The sequence below is a fragment of the Phocoena phocoena genome, chromosome 7, assembly GCF_963924675.1.
Source record: "Phocoena phocoena chromosome 7, mPhoPho1.1, whole genome shotgun sequence".
NCBI lineage: Eukaryota > Metazoa > Chordata > Mammalia > Artiodactyla > Phocoenidae > Phocoena > Phocoena phocoena.
Window position 1 is genome coordinate 70,647,630 of NC_089225.1, and position 15,596 is coordinate 70,663,225.

Below are 15,596 nucleotides of genomic sequence, written 5' to 3' on the forward strand. Positions count from 1 at the left end.
CATAATGATCTGACTTACATACATCATGAAATGTTTATTATAATAAGTTTAGTGAACATCCATCTCATAGAGACAAAATTAAAGAAATATAAACAAAATTTGTTTTCTTGTGATGAGAACTCAGGATTTATTTTCTTAACAACTTTCATATATAACATACAGTAGTTAATTATATTTATCATGTTTTACATTACATCTCTAGTACTTACTTATAACTGGAAATTTGTAACTTTCATCCATTCTCTCCTCCCCCCCACCCTTCTCTGGTAACCACAAATCTGATCTCTTTTTCTATGTTTGTTTAGTTTTGAAATAAAACTGACCTAAAACACTATATTAGTTTCTGTTACACAACATAGTAAGTTGGTATTTCTATACATTTCAAAATGATCACCACAATAAATCTAGTTACGATAAGTCACCATACAAGGATATTACATATAGACTATATATCCCACACTACACATAGCAACATATATGTGATTATTTTAAGTTGATGATCCCTTACGTTCAAAGGTATTTTAACAAGCCTGCATTTTTTCTCCCCACCCCACGCTTACTGTTTTTTTTTAATTTTTAAATTTAATTTTATTTATTTTTTATACAGCAGGTTCTTATTAGTTATCCATTTTATACATATTAGTGTATATATGTCAATCCGAATCTCCCAATTCATCACACCACCACCACCACCTTGCGCCACTTTCCCCCCTTGGTGTCCATACATTTGTTCTCTACATTTGTGTCTCAATTTCTGTCCTGCAAACTGGTTCATCTGTACCATCTTTCTAGGTTCCACATATGTGCATTAATATACGATATTTGTTTTTCTCTTTCTGACTTACTTAACTCTGTATGATAGTCTCTAGATCCATCCATGTCTCTACAAATGACACAATTTTGTTCCTTTTTATGGCTGAGTAATATTCCATTGTATGTATGTACCACATTTTCTTTATCCATTCGTCTGTCAGTGGGCATTTAGGTTGTTTCCATGTCCTGGCTATTGTAAATAGTGCTGCAATGCACATTGGGGTGCATGTGTCTTTCTGAATTATGGTTTTCTCTGGGTATATGCCCAGTAGTGGGATAGCTGGGTCATATGGTAGTTCTATTTTTAGTTTTTTAAGGAACCTCCATACTGTTCTCCATAGTGGCTGTATCAATTTACATTCCCACCAACAGTGCAAGAAGGTTCCCTTTTCTCCACACCCTCTCCAGCATTTGTTGTCTGTAGCTTTTCTGATGATGCCCATTCTAACTGGTGTGAGGTGATACCTCATTGTACTTTTGATTTGCATTTCTCTAATAATTAGTGATGTTGAGCAGCTTTTCATGTACTTCTTAGCCATCTGTATGTCCTCTTTGGAGAAATGCCTATTGAGGTCTTCTGCCCATTTTTGGATTGGGTTGTCTGTTTTTATAATATTGAGTTGCATGAGCTGTTTACATATTTTGGAGATTAATCCTTTGTCCATTGATTCATTTGCAAATATTTTCTCCCATTCTGAGGGTTGCCTTTTCATCTTGTTTGTAGTTTTCTTTGCAAAAGCTTTTAAGTTGAATTAGGTCCCATTTGTTTATTTTTGTTTTTATTTCCATTACTCTAGGATGTGGATCAAGAAAGATCTTGCTGTGATTTATGTCAAAGGGTGGTCTTCCTACATTTTCCTCTAAGAGTTTATAGTGGCCGGTCTTACACTTAGGTCTCTAATTCATTTTGAGTTAATTTTTGTGTATGGTGTTAGGGAGTGTTCTAATTTCATTCTTTTACATGTGGCTGTCCAGTTTTCCCATCACCACTTATTGAAGAGGCTGTCCTTTCTCCATTGTATATCCTTGCCTCCTTTGTCATAGATAAGTTGACCATAGGGGTGTGGGTTCATCTCTGGGCTTTCTATCCTGTTCCATTGATCTATACATCTGTATTTGTGCTGGTACCATATTGTTTTGCTTACTGTAGCTTTGTGGTATAGTCTGAGGTCAAGGAGTCTGATTCCTCCAGCTCCATTTTTTTCCCTCAAGACTGCTTTGGCTATTTGGGGTCTTTCGTGTCTCCATACAAATTTTAAGATTTTTTGTTCTAGTTCTGTAAACAATGCCATTGGTAATTTGATAGGGATTGCACTGAGTCTGTAGATTCTTTTGGGTAGTATAGTCATTTTCACAATACTGATTCTTCCAATCGAAGAACATGGTATTTCTCTCCATCTCTTTGTATCATCTTTAATTTCTTTCATCAGTGTCTTATAGGTTTCTGCATACAGGTCTTCTGTCTCACTAGGTAGGTTTATTCCTAGGTATTTTATTCTTTTTGTTGCAATGGTAAATGGGAGTGTTTCCTTAATTTCTCTTTCAGATTTTTCATCATTAGTGTATAGGAATGCAAGAGATTTCTTGCATTAAGTTTGTATCCTGCAACTTTACCAAATTCATTGATTAGCTCTAGTAGTTTTCTGGTAGCATCTTTAGGATTCTCTATGGATAGTATCATGTCATCTACAAACAGTGATAGTTTTACTTCTTCTTTTCCTATTTGGATTCCTTTTATTTCTTTTTCTTCTCTGATTGTCATGGCTAGGACTTCCAAAACTATGTTGAATAATAGTGGTGAGAATGGACATCCTTGTCCTCTTTCTGATCTTAGAGGAAATGCTTTCAGTTTTTCACCATTGAGAATGATGTTTGCTGCGGGTTTGTCATATATGGCCTTTATTATGTTGAGGTAGGTTCCTTCTATGCCCACTTTCTGGAGTTTCTATGATATATGGGTGTTGAATTTTGTCAAAATCTTTTCTGCATCTATTGAGATGATCATATGGTTTTTATTCTTCAATTTGTTAATATGGTGTATCACATTGATTGATATGCGTATATTGAAGAATCCTTGCATCCCTGGGATAAATCCAACTTGATCATGGTGTATGATCCTTTTAATGTGTTGTTGGATTCTGTTTGTTAGTATTTTGTTGAGTATTTTTGCATCTATAATCATCAGTGATATTGGTCTGTAATTTTCCTTTTTTGTAGTATCTTTGTTTGGTATCAAGGTGATGATGGGCTCATAGAATGAGTTTGGCAGTGTTCCTTCCTCTGCAATTTTTTGGAAGAGTTTGAGAAGGATGGGTGTCAGCTCTTCTCTAAATGTTTGACAGAATTCACCAATGAAGCCAACTGGTCCTGGACTTTGGTTTGTTGGAAGATTTTTAAGCACAGTTTCAATTTCATTACTTGTGATTGGTCTGTTCATATTTTCTATTTCTTCCTGGTTCAGTCTTGGAAGGTTATACCTTTCTAAGAATTTGTCCATTTCTTCCAGGTTGTCCTTTTTATTGTCATGGAGTTGCTTGTAGTAGTCTCTTAGGATGCTTTGTATTTCTGCGGTGTCTGTTGTAACTTCTCCTTTTTCATTTCTATTGTTATTGATTTGAGTCCTCTTCCTCTTTTTCTTGATGAGTCTGGCTAATGGTTTTACAATTTTGTTTATCTTCTCAAAGAACCAGCTTTTAGTTTTATTGATCTTTGCTATTGTTTTCTTTGTTTCTATTTCATTTATTTCTCCTCTGATCTTTATAATTTCTTTCTTTCTACTAACTTTGGGTTTTGTTTGTTCCTCTTTCTCTAGTTCCTTTATTTGTAAGGTTAGATTGTTTATTTCAGATGTTTGTTGTTTCTTGAGGTAACAGTGTATTGCTATAAACTTCCCTCTTAGAACTGCTTTTGCTGCATCTCATAAATTTTGGATTGTCATGTTTTCATTGTCATTTGTCTTTAGGTATTTTTTGATTTCCTCTTAGATTGCTTCAGTGATCTCTTAGTTATTTAGTAACATATTGTTTAGCTTCCATGTGTTTGTGTTTTTTACCTTTTTTTTCCTTGCAATTGATTTCTAATCTCATAGCATTGTGGTTAGAAAAGATGCTTGATATGATTTCAATTTTCTTAAATTTACTGAGGCTTGATTTGTGACCAATCCTGGAGAATATTCCATGTGCACTTGAGAAGAAAGTGTAATCTGCTGTTTTTGAATGGAATGTCTTATAAATATCTATTAAATCTCTCTGGTCTCTTGTGCCATTTGAAGCTTGTGTTTCCTCAGTAATTTTCTGTTTGGATGGTCTGCCCATTGGTGTAAGTGAGGTGTTAAAGTCCCCCACTATTATTGTGTTAGTGTTGATTTCCTCTTTTATAGCTGTTAGCAGTTGCTTTATGTACTGAGGTACTCCTATGTTGAGTGCATATATATTTATCATTGCTATATCTTCTTCTTGGATTGATACCTTGATCATTATGTAGTGTCCTTCCTTGTCTCTTGTAACATTCTTTAAAGTCTATTTTATGTGATATGAGTATTGTTACTCCATCTTTCTTCTGATTTCCATTTGCATGGAATATCTTTTTCCATTCCCTCATTTTCAGTCTGTATGTGTCCCTAGGTCTGAAGTGGGTCTCTTGTAGATGGCATATATATGGGTCTTGGTTTTGTATCCATTCGGCGAGCCTGTGTCTTTTGGTTGGAGCATTTAATCCATTTAAATGTAAGGTAATTATCAATATGTATGTTCCTATTACCATTTTCTTAATTGTTTTGGGTTTGTTTCTGTAGGTCCTTTTCTTCTCTTGTGTTTCCCACTTAGAGAAGTTCCTTTAGCATTTGTTGTAGAGCTGGTTTGGTGGTGCTGAATTTTCTTAGCTTTTGCTTGTCTGTAAAGCTTTTGATTGCTCCATCGAATCTGAAGGAGATTCTTGCCAGGTAGAGTAATCTTAGTTACAGCTTCTTGCCTTTCATCACTTTAAATATGTCATGTCACTCCCTTCTGGCTTGTAGAGTTTCTGCTGAGAAATCAGCTGTTAACCTTATGGGAGTTCCCTTTTATGTTATTTGTTGTTTTTCCCTTGCTGCTTTCAATAATTTTTCTTTGTCTTTAATTTTTGCCAATTTGATTACTATGTGTCTCCATGTGTTTCTCCTTGGGTTTATCCTGTATGGGACTCTCTGCGCTTCCTGGACTTGGGTGGCTATGCCCTTTCCCATGTTAGGGAAGTTTTTGACTATAATCTCTTCAAATATTTTCTCGGGTCCTTTCTCTCTCTCTTCTCCTTCTGGGACCCCTATAATGCAAATGTTGTTGAGTTTAATGTTGTCCCAGAGGTCTCAGGCTGTCTTCATTTCTTTTCATTATTTTTTCTTTATTCTGTTCCCTGGTAGTGAATTACACCATTTTGTCTTCCAGGTCACTTATCCGTCCTTCTGCCTCAGTTATTCTGCTATTGATTCCTTCTAGCGTAGTTTTCATTTCAGTTATCATATTGTTCATCTCTGTTTGTTTGTTCTTTAATTCTTCTAGGTCTTCGTTATACATTTCTTGCATCTTCTTGATCTTTGCCTCCATTCTTTTTCTGAGGTCCTGGATCATCTTCATTATCAGTATTCTGAATTCTTTTTCTGGAAGGTTACCTATCTCCACTTCATTTGGTTGTTTTTCTGGGGGTTTATCTTGTTCCTTCGTCTGGTACATAGCCCTCTGCCTTTTCATCTTGTCTTTCTGTGAATGTGGTTTTTGTTCCACAGGCTGCAGGATTGTAGTTCTTCTTGCTTCTGCTGTCTGCCCTCTGGTGGATGAGGCTATCTAAGAGGCTTGTGCAAGTTTCCTGACGAGAGGGACTGGTAGTGGGTGGAGCTGATTGTTGCTCTGGTGGGAAAAGCTCAGTAAAACTTTAATCCTCTTTCTGCTGATGGGTGGGGTTGGGTTCCCTCCCTGTTTGTTGTTTGGCCTGAGGCGACCCAACACTGGAGCCTACCTGGGCTCTTTGGTGGGGCTAATGGTGGTCTCTGGGAGGGCTAACTCCAAGGAGTACTTCTCAGAAGTTCTGCTGCCAGTGTCCTTGTCCTCACAGTGAGACACAGCCACCCTCTGCCTCTGCAGAAGACCCTCCAACACTAGCAGGTAGGTCTGGTTCAGTCTCCTATGGGGTCACTGCTCCTTCCCCTGGGTCCTGATGCACACACTACTTTGTGTGTGCACTCCAAGAATGGAGGCTCTGTCTCCCCCAGTCCTGTCGAAGTCCTACAATCAAATCTCGCTAGCATTCAAAGTCTGATTCTCTAGGATTTCCTCCTCCCATTGCCAGACCCCCAAGTTGGGAAGCCTGACGTGGAGCTCAGAACCTTCACTCCAGTGGGTGGACTTCTGTGGTGTAAGTGTTCTCCAGTTTGTGAATCACCCATCCAGCAGTTATGGGATTTGATTATATTGTGATTGCACCCCTCCTACCATCTCATTGTGTTTTCTCCTTTGTCTTTGGATGTGGGGTATCTTTTTTCGTGAGTTCCAGTGTCTTCCTGTCAATGATTGTTCAGCAGTTAGTTGTGATTCTGGTGGTCTCACAAGAGGGAGTGAGAGCACGTCCTTCTACTCCACCATCTTGAATCAATCTCCCCATGACTTTAGTCTTGCTAACTAGAATACATCATTAGAATGCTTAATTGTATACCCTGATATGGACATTTACAAATAAAAATAAATAATTCCTCCTGAGTAAAATAAAAGACTTGGAGTTTCTTATTCCCTTGAAGCATGCCTTTGAATGAGTCACTGAATTTTTTTTGACCTACAAATTCCTTATCTATAAAACAGCAAAATCATACCCACCTCACAGAATTGCTAGAGATTAAACAAAATGTCATACGTTAAAATACTTATAAACTGAAAATCACCTTACAAATATACTAAGATTAGTATTTTAGTTTCCAGGGTTATTTTATACTGTTTCTGCCAAGATCACTAAAGTTGTCGTATTCCCACAATTCAGCTCTTCAAAATAGCATTGTAACAAGATATAAATACTAAAGACTCTACTTAACGAAGGGGTATGTGGGATTAAATACATAACACTAAATAAATAATCACCAAAACTAAGATAATTTCTGGATGTAATGTGCTCTCACCTAAACAACTTAAAATTTTTCTGTGACATTTTCCAATTTTTATCCTTTTACGTATACAATTTTCATATAATAGTTTCATTCAACATTATTTTGTATCGCTACACTATTCCATGTGTCTAGATATCTTGCGTACATTATAATGACTGCATAGTGATTCACAGAAATAAAACCTTAAATTAACTAGCCCTGACCTAGAATTTAAAGTATTTTCAGTTTTTTGCAATTAATAATTCTGCTATGAACATTTCTTTACACATAGCTTATTATTTCACTTTTAAATTATATCCTAATCAGAACAGTGGTGTGTCAATACTGTTTAACAACTGCCCTCTGGGCAGGGGTTGGGGGGAGAGGAAGGTAGAGTAGAGAAGCCTCCATTTGTCTCATGTGCCAACTTACGTGGTGTACATATACCAACCATGGCCGATTTCAAACTCCAATGGGCAAAGATTGAAGCAGAAATCAGGGCAAGAGCAATAATAATCACAAAGCAAAATTTAAGATGTAGCAACAATCTAACAAAATGAACATGAGCCCAAAAAAAACCCCATGCTCTTTGACCCTTTAATTCTTTTTTTAAATTGTGGTATAGTTGATTTACAATATTATATAAATTTTAGGTGTACAACGTAGTGATTCACAATTTTTAAAGATTATACACCACTTATAGTTATTATAGAACACTGGCTATATTCCTTGTGCTATACAGTATGTTTGTGGTGACGCTTTAATTCTGTAACTGAAAATTTAGCTTTAGGAAGAGTGGTGGTTGAAACCAGCTTAAACTGGCCAATGATTAAATTTTTAGGACTTTTATAAGCTGGTTGTTAAATATGACCATTATTTTAAATTAATTTGCACAAATTTACAATTAAATAAATTATATTTTAAACAGAGACAATAAACACTAAAAATTCATCATATCCTAATTTTTTTTACTATATTTTACTATTATCTATGCTCTTTAGCTTTTTATATCTATAGTGTACAACTGCATATTTCTTTCCAACTCTGCATTCAGTGATGTCATGCTGGTCATAAGGAACAAGGTATTAATAACATTTTTTTAATTTAGTATTTTAAATGTTGAGTTTAACAATTTAAAGAATTGTCAGTAGAGATATTGAATTTATTATTTTCTAGTGGATTGAGAAAGTGATTATGTAGATAAGAAAGTAAGAAGATGGTAGGTGATTTTCTAGCCTAAGAGAATAGATTCAGAGTCGGGTCTCTGGGAAATAAAATGGTAAAAGAATGGTAATAAGAAATGGGAAATGAAGTGTGACCATAATGTTGTGTTCAGAAAGTAGAATCTGGTTGTTAAATTGGAAGAAGGCTAACCTGGATGTGAAGGTATTTAAAGGTCATAGATTTTTTAATTGTCTGTGATGACTACAGCAGCAAGATGGCAAGGCCTGGGGTTCCCAAACTGTGCCCTAAGGTGCCCTTGGGTGTCAGAGTGAACTCACAGGGGCACCATGGGATATTTTAAATTTTTGAAGGCAACACAGTGATACTGACATCTGTTGGACATGGCTTGAACTGGTTGCTCGAAGTATTCTCAGTTTCAACATTAGATTGAACTATGTTTATTTTAACACTGTCTTATCTTTGCAAAGATATAGGGTGGCTGCTGAGATAAATAAAAAATACCTCATGAAAATCACTGAGGAACAGTAATGAGGGTGGTGATGTCCAATCTGCCCCCAAGGTTTGAGAAGTTATGCAGTGCCCAACAGTCACACACATCCCATTAGTAATTGTGGTTACTTAAGAAAAAAATGTAAATGGTATTTTACATTTACATTTATACATATTATTTTTTCAAGTGGCTACTAAGTTATTAAAATGCAACTACTTCTTAAGTTTTTGGACCTGATTACTTAGTAAAAAAGAATTGTTCAGGTTTTTTGTTTGTTTGTTTCTTTGCTTGTTTTTGACTTTGGGGACCATGAAAATGTTATGGAGACATTCAGGGTACTCTGAACTGAAAAAGTATGGGAATGTCTGGGTTAGGCATCAAACAAATGAAGAAGGAATGAGTGGGATTCTGGGTGCAGAGCACCTCAAAACATAGCCATATTAAATGCAGGGGAAAAATGTTGCATTAAACATATAAAAAGGGATTAAAGGTCAGAAATAATGTACATGAACAAGAATAATAAGTAATGATGTATGCAGTACTACTTATAAAAGCAAAGGAATGGAAATAACCCAACAGTCCTAAATAGAAGGATGACTGTATCACCTAAGGGACAACACATGATGGGGTACTTACTGGGCAGCTGTAAAAGGAAACAAATATGTATTGCTTTACATTATTGTGACATCACCTCCGGGATATAATATTAGATAAGAACATCAAAGTAGAGGAAAGTATGTATAGGATGTTATTGTTTATCTAAATGAAGGGGAAAAGATATGAAAAGTTACATAAACATTTGTTTATAAATAAAATTTAAATACAATTTTTAAAAAGAACTATTATTAGACTTCAAGCTTCCCTTTAGGTTGTAGAAAGCCTGAAAGAAAATCACTCTGCCACTTACCATAACAAAAAAATGATCTGCAAAATCAGAACTTTTCTTGAACACATTGGAGAACTGAGTTCACAGGGCAACAAACTAAGCCGAAACATAAGGAAAGTTAGGATCCCTCAGCGGGAGTCAGGACACATGCACTTCTTACCTGGAACAGACCCCACCAGATGCCATACAAGCCAAGAGGAAAAATTCAGCTAATGTTTTCAATGAATTGCTGCAAAGTGTGAGAGTATACAACATCTGGGAGACCATAAATACAAGGGAAATTTGCAACTACTGGTGCTCACAAGTAAGATGTGAGCAAGCCTTCCTCATGGTGCAGGACTGGGAGAGGGACAAACTCTGAAAGACACAAAGCTCAAAAAGAAACATATAACTTGAACAGTCCTATAATCTATTAAAGAAATTGAAACAATAGTTTTTAAAAAACTGTCCAACAAATTCCAGGCACAGATCACTTTGCTGGGAAGTTTTACTTAACATTAAGAGAAGAAAAACTAATATTTATATAAACTATTACAAAATACAATTAGGCAGGAACACTTCCCAACTGATTTTCTGAACCCAGCACTACCCTGATGCCAAAATCAGAAAAAAATACATTGCAACAAAATAAAGCTGCAGACCCGCAGCTCTTATGAACCTAGATGTAAAAATCCTCAAGGAAATATTAGCAAATTGAATCAAAAAAATACTAAAAGGTAATATATCATAACCAAATGGAGTTTATTCCAGGAATATAAGACTGTTTCAACATTCAGAAAGCAATCAAGCTAATTCATCATATCAACAGACTGAAGAGTGTCAGGAAGCTTAGGGAGAGTGAAACCCAGAAGAAAGATCTGAGTATAGTAAAATGCAGTCTGAGTGAAGATTCATGATTGCCACCCCAAATAGTCCAGCAACAAACTCTGTAACCCAGAAGTTCCTGCAAATATTTCAGAGAAGGGACAATGTTTTTGCACCGGATAAACTAAAGGTACATGCGATTGCTTCCTAGTTTAACTACAGTTAATTCTTCTCCTAAAGGAAAATTTGCGTTTCTGATTTATTTCCCTTTTCAAAGTGCTGTGAGGATAGGGAATTATAATATTATTTCCATACCACCACTCACCAAGAACAGCCCCAGCCAGGCATTATTATAGCACACATTTTCATGTGTCATCTCTAATCCTCACAAACTGGAGAAAGCAAGAAAGCAAGAGAGACAGAGGAAGGAGGGAGGGAGGGAGAGAGGAAGGAAGAGAAGGAGGAAGGAAGAGGGGGGGAACTGTCTATTCATAGAAAACTAATTTTCTGCATAGAAAATCCTGAAGTATCTACAAGAAAGTTACTAAAACTAGTAAGTGAGTTTAGTAGGGTCACAAGGCACAAGATCAATCTATAAATCAATCATATTTCTACATACTAGCAATGATAAATTGGAATGTTTGATATATATTCTATATATTCTAAATATATAATATAATTGAGATATTATAAAAATATTCTTTCTAGGTGAAATGTAAGACTGTGTCCTTAGAGATGAACTGGGTCTCCAATTATAGAACAGCTTTTAAAACTCTGATTCCTGGAAAGTTTATCAGTAACTTCTGTTTGAGTATTCTATATCCAAGGGTGTTTCAAAGTTAATTTATGTTTCTTCTTTTTATCCTAGCTGTGTTTAAGTAATCCTTTAGGGAGCATCATAACATTCTTATATGCAGGTGCTTATTATCCTTATTTTGCAGATGAGGTAACTGAGGCATAGAGCTTTTGAAACTTGCTCAAGGTTACACAGTGAATTAGACCTATCTCAGGTTTATAAGTTAGGATTTCACATTTTTTAAGACTAGAATTTACTTATCCTGGGGTGTAGAATAATTTTCTAACTACATGGAGGAGGAAACAATGAAATGTTATGGGAGTTTTGTTGCTGCTATTGCATTTTATTTAGTTTATCAGTAGGGATTATATAAACTTTATGATGAGGCCCTTTGGTCAAAAATTCTAATTTTAGAATTAAGAACAGCTAGTCATAAAGAGTAAAGAAAAAAATTTGATACTGTAGAGTTCAGAAGCAGAACTTCAACAAATGGTGTTTGGGATAACTGGACAGTTATATGCAAAAGAATCAAACTGTATTACTTTCTCACACCACATAAGAAAACAAACTCAAAATGGATTAAAGACTTAAATGTAAGACCTGAAACCATAAAACTCTGAGAAGAAAACATAGGCAGTATGCTCCTTCACATCGATCTTAGCAATATTTTTTTTTGGCTCTGTCTCCTCAGGCAAGGGGAACAAAAGCAGAAAATAAACAAATGGGACTATATCAAACTAAAAAGCTTTTGCACAGTGAAGAAAACTATCAATGAAACAAAAAAGCTGCTTATAAAATGGGAGAAGACATTTGCAAATGATATATCCAATAAGGGGTTAACATCCAACATATATAAAAAACTCATACAACTCAAAAAAAAAAGCAATTAAAAAATGGGCAGAGCAGGGACTTCCTTGGTGGCACAGTAGTTAAGACTCCATGCTCCCAAGACAGGGGGCCCGGCTTTGATCCCTGGTCAGGGAAACTAGATCCCACACGTATGGCACAACTAAGAGTTCACATGTCACAACTAAGGAGTCAGTGAGCCGCAACTAAGGAGCCTGTGAGCCACAACTAAGGAGCCCACCTGCCACAACTAAGACCCAGCACAACCAAAATAAATAAATAAATGAATAAATATTTTTTAAAAAAATGGGCAGAGGACCTGAGTAGACATTTTTCCAAAAAAGACATACAGATGGCCAACTAACACATGAAAAGATGCTCAACATCACTAATCATCAGGGAAATGCAAATCAAAACTACAATGAGATATCACCTCACACCTGTCAGAATGGCTCTCATCAAAAAGCAACAAATAACAAGTGTTGGCAGGGATGTGGAGAAAAGGGAAACTTCATGCACTGTCAGTGGAAATGTAAATTGGTGCAGCCACTATGGAAAGCAGCATGGAGGTTCCTCAAAAAATTAAAAATAGAACTGCCATATGATTCAGCTTTTCCACTTCTGGGTATTTTCCAAAGAAAACAAAAACACTAATTCGACAAAATGTGCACCCCTATGTTCATTGCAGCATTATTTACAATAGTCAAGATATGGAAGCAGGGCTTCCCTGGTGGTGCAGTGGTTTGGGGTCCGCCTGCCAGTGCAGGGGACACGGGTTCGAGCCCTGGTCCAAGCCCTGGTCCAGGAGGATCCCACATGCCGTGGAGCGGCTAGGCCTGTGCGTCGCAACTACTGAGACTGCGCTCTAGAGCCCACCAGCCACAACTACTGAAGCCCACACGCCTGGAACCCGTGCTCCACAACAAGAGAAGCCACCACAATGAGAAGCCCACGCACCGCGACAAAGAGTAGCCTCCACTCGCCGCAACTGGAGAAAGCCTGTGTGCAGCAACGAAGACCCAATTCAGCCAAAAATAAATAAATTAATTAATAAACTAAAAAATATATATTAAAAAAAACATGAATGGATAAAGAAGATGTGCTATACATACACAATGGAATATTACTCAGCCATGAAAAAGAATGAAATCTTGCCATTTGCAACAACATGGGTGGACCTACAGGGTATTTTGCTAAGTGAAATAAGTCAGAGAAAGAGAAATACTGTATTATCTCATTTATATGTGGAATCTAAACCACAAAACAAACAAACATAACAAAACAGAAACAGACTCATAGACACAGAATAAACGGGTGGTTGTCGGGGGGGTGGTTGGTGGGGAGATACAGGAAATAAGGGAGAGAGATTATTAAGAGGTACAAACTTTCAGCTATAAAATAAGTAAGTCATGGGGATGTAATGAGCAGCATAGGAACGTAGTCAACAATATTGTAATACCTTTGTGTGGTGACAGGTCGTAACTAGACTTGTCACGGTGATCACTTCATAATACATGAAAATATCGAATCACTATATTATACACCCAAGACTAGTATGGTATTGTAAGTCAATTATACTTCAATTTAAAAAGAGAGATAAAAAGGAAACAGAGCTTATCACTCTAATAAAGGTCTATAAAATATTACACCAGCTTCAGATAGCTGATTTCAGGTATATTTGGTTCCCAGTAAGGACACCACTTTCCCACTGGTTCCTTTGTTGTTCTTCTCTTAACATGTAACCTTCTTCAAATATCACAAGGGATATAATATTTTAGTTACTATGCTTAGAAAATTCATATTTTGTTTTTTAAAAACAACAAAATTTATTAATAAAATAATTCCTTAACTGAATAGATGAAAAAATGGTTCAGAGTCTTGTGATCTTATGATAGAAATTTTATTCCTAGATAAAAGTTTAAATAGTTTTAATTAAAGTTTAACTTTAATTAAACCATGTATCTTGAAGAAGAAAACCCAATTATAGGTTTAAAGTCATGGAGAACTCTTTACCTAGTTAAGTTTTGTTTTCATTTACCTGACTCTAAGTAAAAATCATAATTATAGCAGTAGTATAATTTCCAGTTGTTTTTTTTTTTTTGGCCACACCCTGCGGCATGTGGGATCTTAGTTCCTAAGATTGAACCCGTGTCCCCTACAGTGGAAACGTGGAGTCTTAACCACTGGACTGCCAGGGAAGTCCCAATTTCCAGTTTCTTTTTTTAACAAAATAGTCTCCCAAGAGTTTTAACTTCCTGACATTCCTCTTACTCTTTCCTTTCCTACCTCTTCCCCTGCCCTGTACAATATTCTTTCTTCTGCAAAAGCCATCCATGAACCTTCTTTCAAGAGGCCTCAATCACACAAACCTACATTGATAACATTAAACCAGCAGTGGGTTTGGCTTTGGTCACCCAGAATTTAATCTCAGCCTTCCTTGGACACTCAACTTCCATTATAAAATCATCAAGAGGTTCAGACACATATCTGTGTGCTGTTTTGTTTTGTTTCACTAGGGCAAGCCAATAACTACTCTATAGCAATGCTTCTAACACCAGAACCACAGAACCTACAGGCAAATAGATGCAGGTAAACTGAACAAACTTGCTTGTTTACACTGTGCTAATACTTGCAGTATTTTCCTGACTAGTGCTTCACAAAGGAAGAAAAAATACAAAGGCAAAGTTACGTTGTTGCCATAAACAGATTTTGCTTAACAGTTTTGTAAGAGTGAAAATCAGAGTGGAGTCAAAATACCCAGCTATGTTGAAGAATTCTGCATTATAATGAGGGCATTCTATAAAGAAAAACATTATCTGAATGTATAAATATTTATCATTGATACATCATTTAGACTTTGTTTTTGTTGATTCACTCAGGTGGACACATTTCTGCACATTTTAAAAGCATCGAAATGCAAATTTGGTAACAGTAAAGGCCTAATCACTATTTGCAACTCTTCTGACATTAAAAATTTCATAACTCTTTTATTTAACTGACTCAGTCATTCACTGTGATCTAACTCACAGAGATGGCTACGTTTAATTTTGCTTCTTCAATAATGTAGACCAGGGACTTCCCTGGTGATACAGCGGTTAAGATTCTGCACTCCCAGTGCAGGGGGCCCAGGTTTGATCCCTGGTCACGGAACTAGATCCCACATGCATGCCGCAACTAAGAGTTCGCATACCACAACAAAGGAGCCAGAGAGCCACGACTAAGACCTGGCACAACCAAAATAAAAATAAATAAAATAAAATAAAAAACTAAAATGTAAAAAAAAATAATAATAAATAATGTAGACCAAGACTTTTTAAACATGTCCTTAACCTTTGGGAAAGTAGGTGGACTACGGCAACTGCATGGCAGAAGTTATAGAAGCTGCTAATTTTGATCAACCTTTTACATAGTTGTTGGGCATGTAAAGATACACCAGGCAGGGCAGCATATGAAGCATCTTTCACTGGTGTCATTCACGAGCCACAATGGGCACTACATTGTAAGACAGACCCACCAACAATGAAGCCTTCAAATCCAGTTGGCATAAGAGCAGGTTTGAGACTAGGGTGCGGTATATGAGGCACCTAGGGTGGAAAATTTAAAGAGGCACTCACTTGCAGCACCCTGAGAATGAGTGCCTCTTTAAATTTTGCACCCTATGTCCTCATTTACC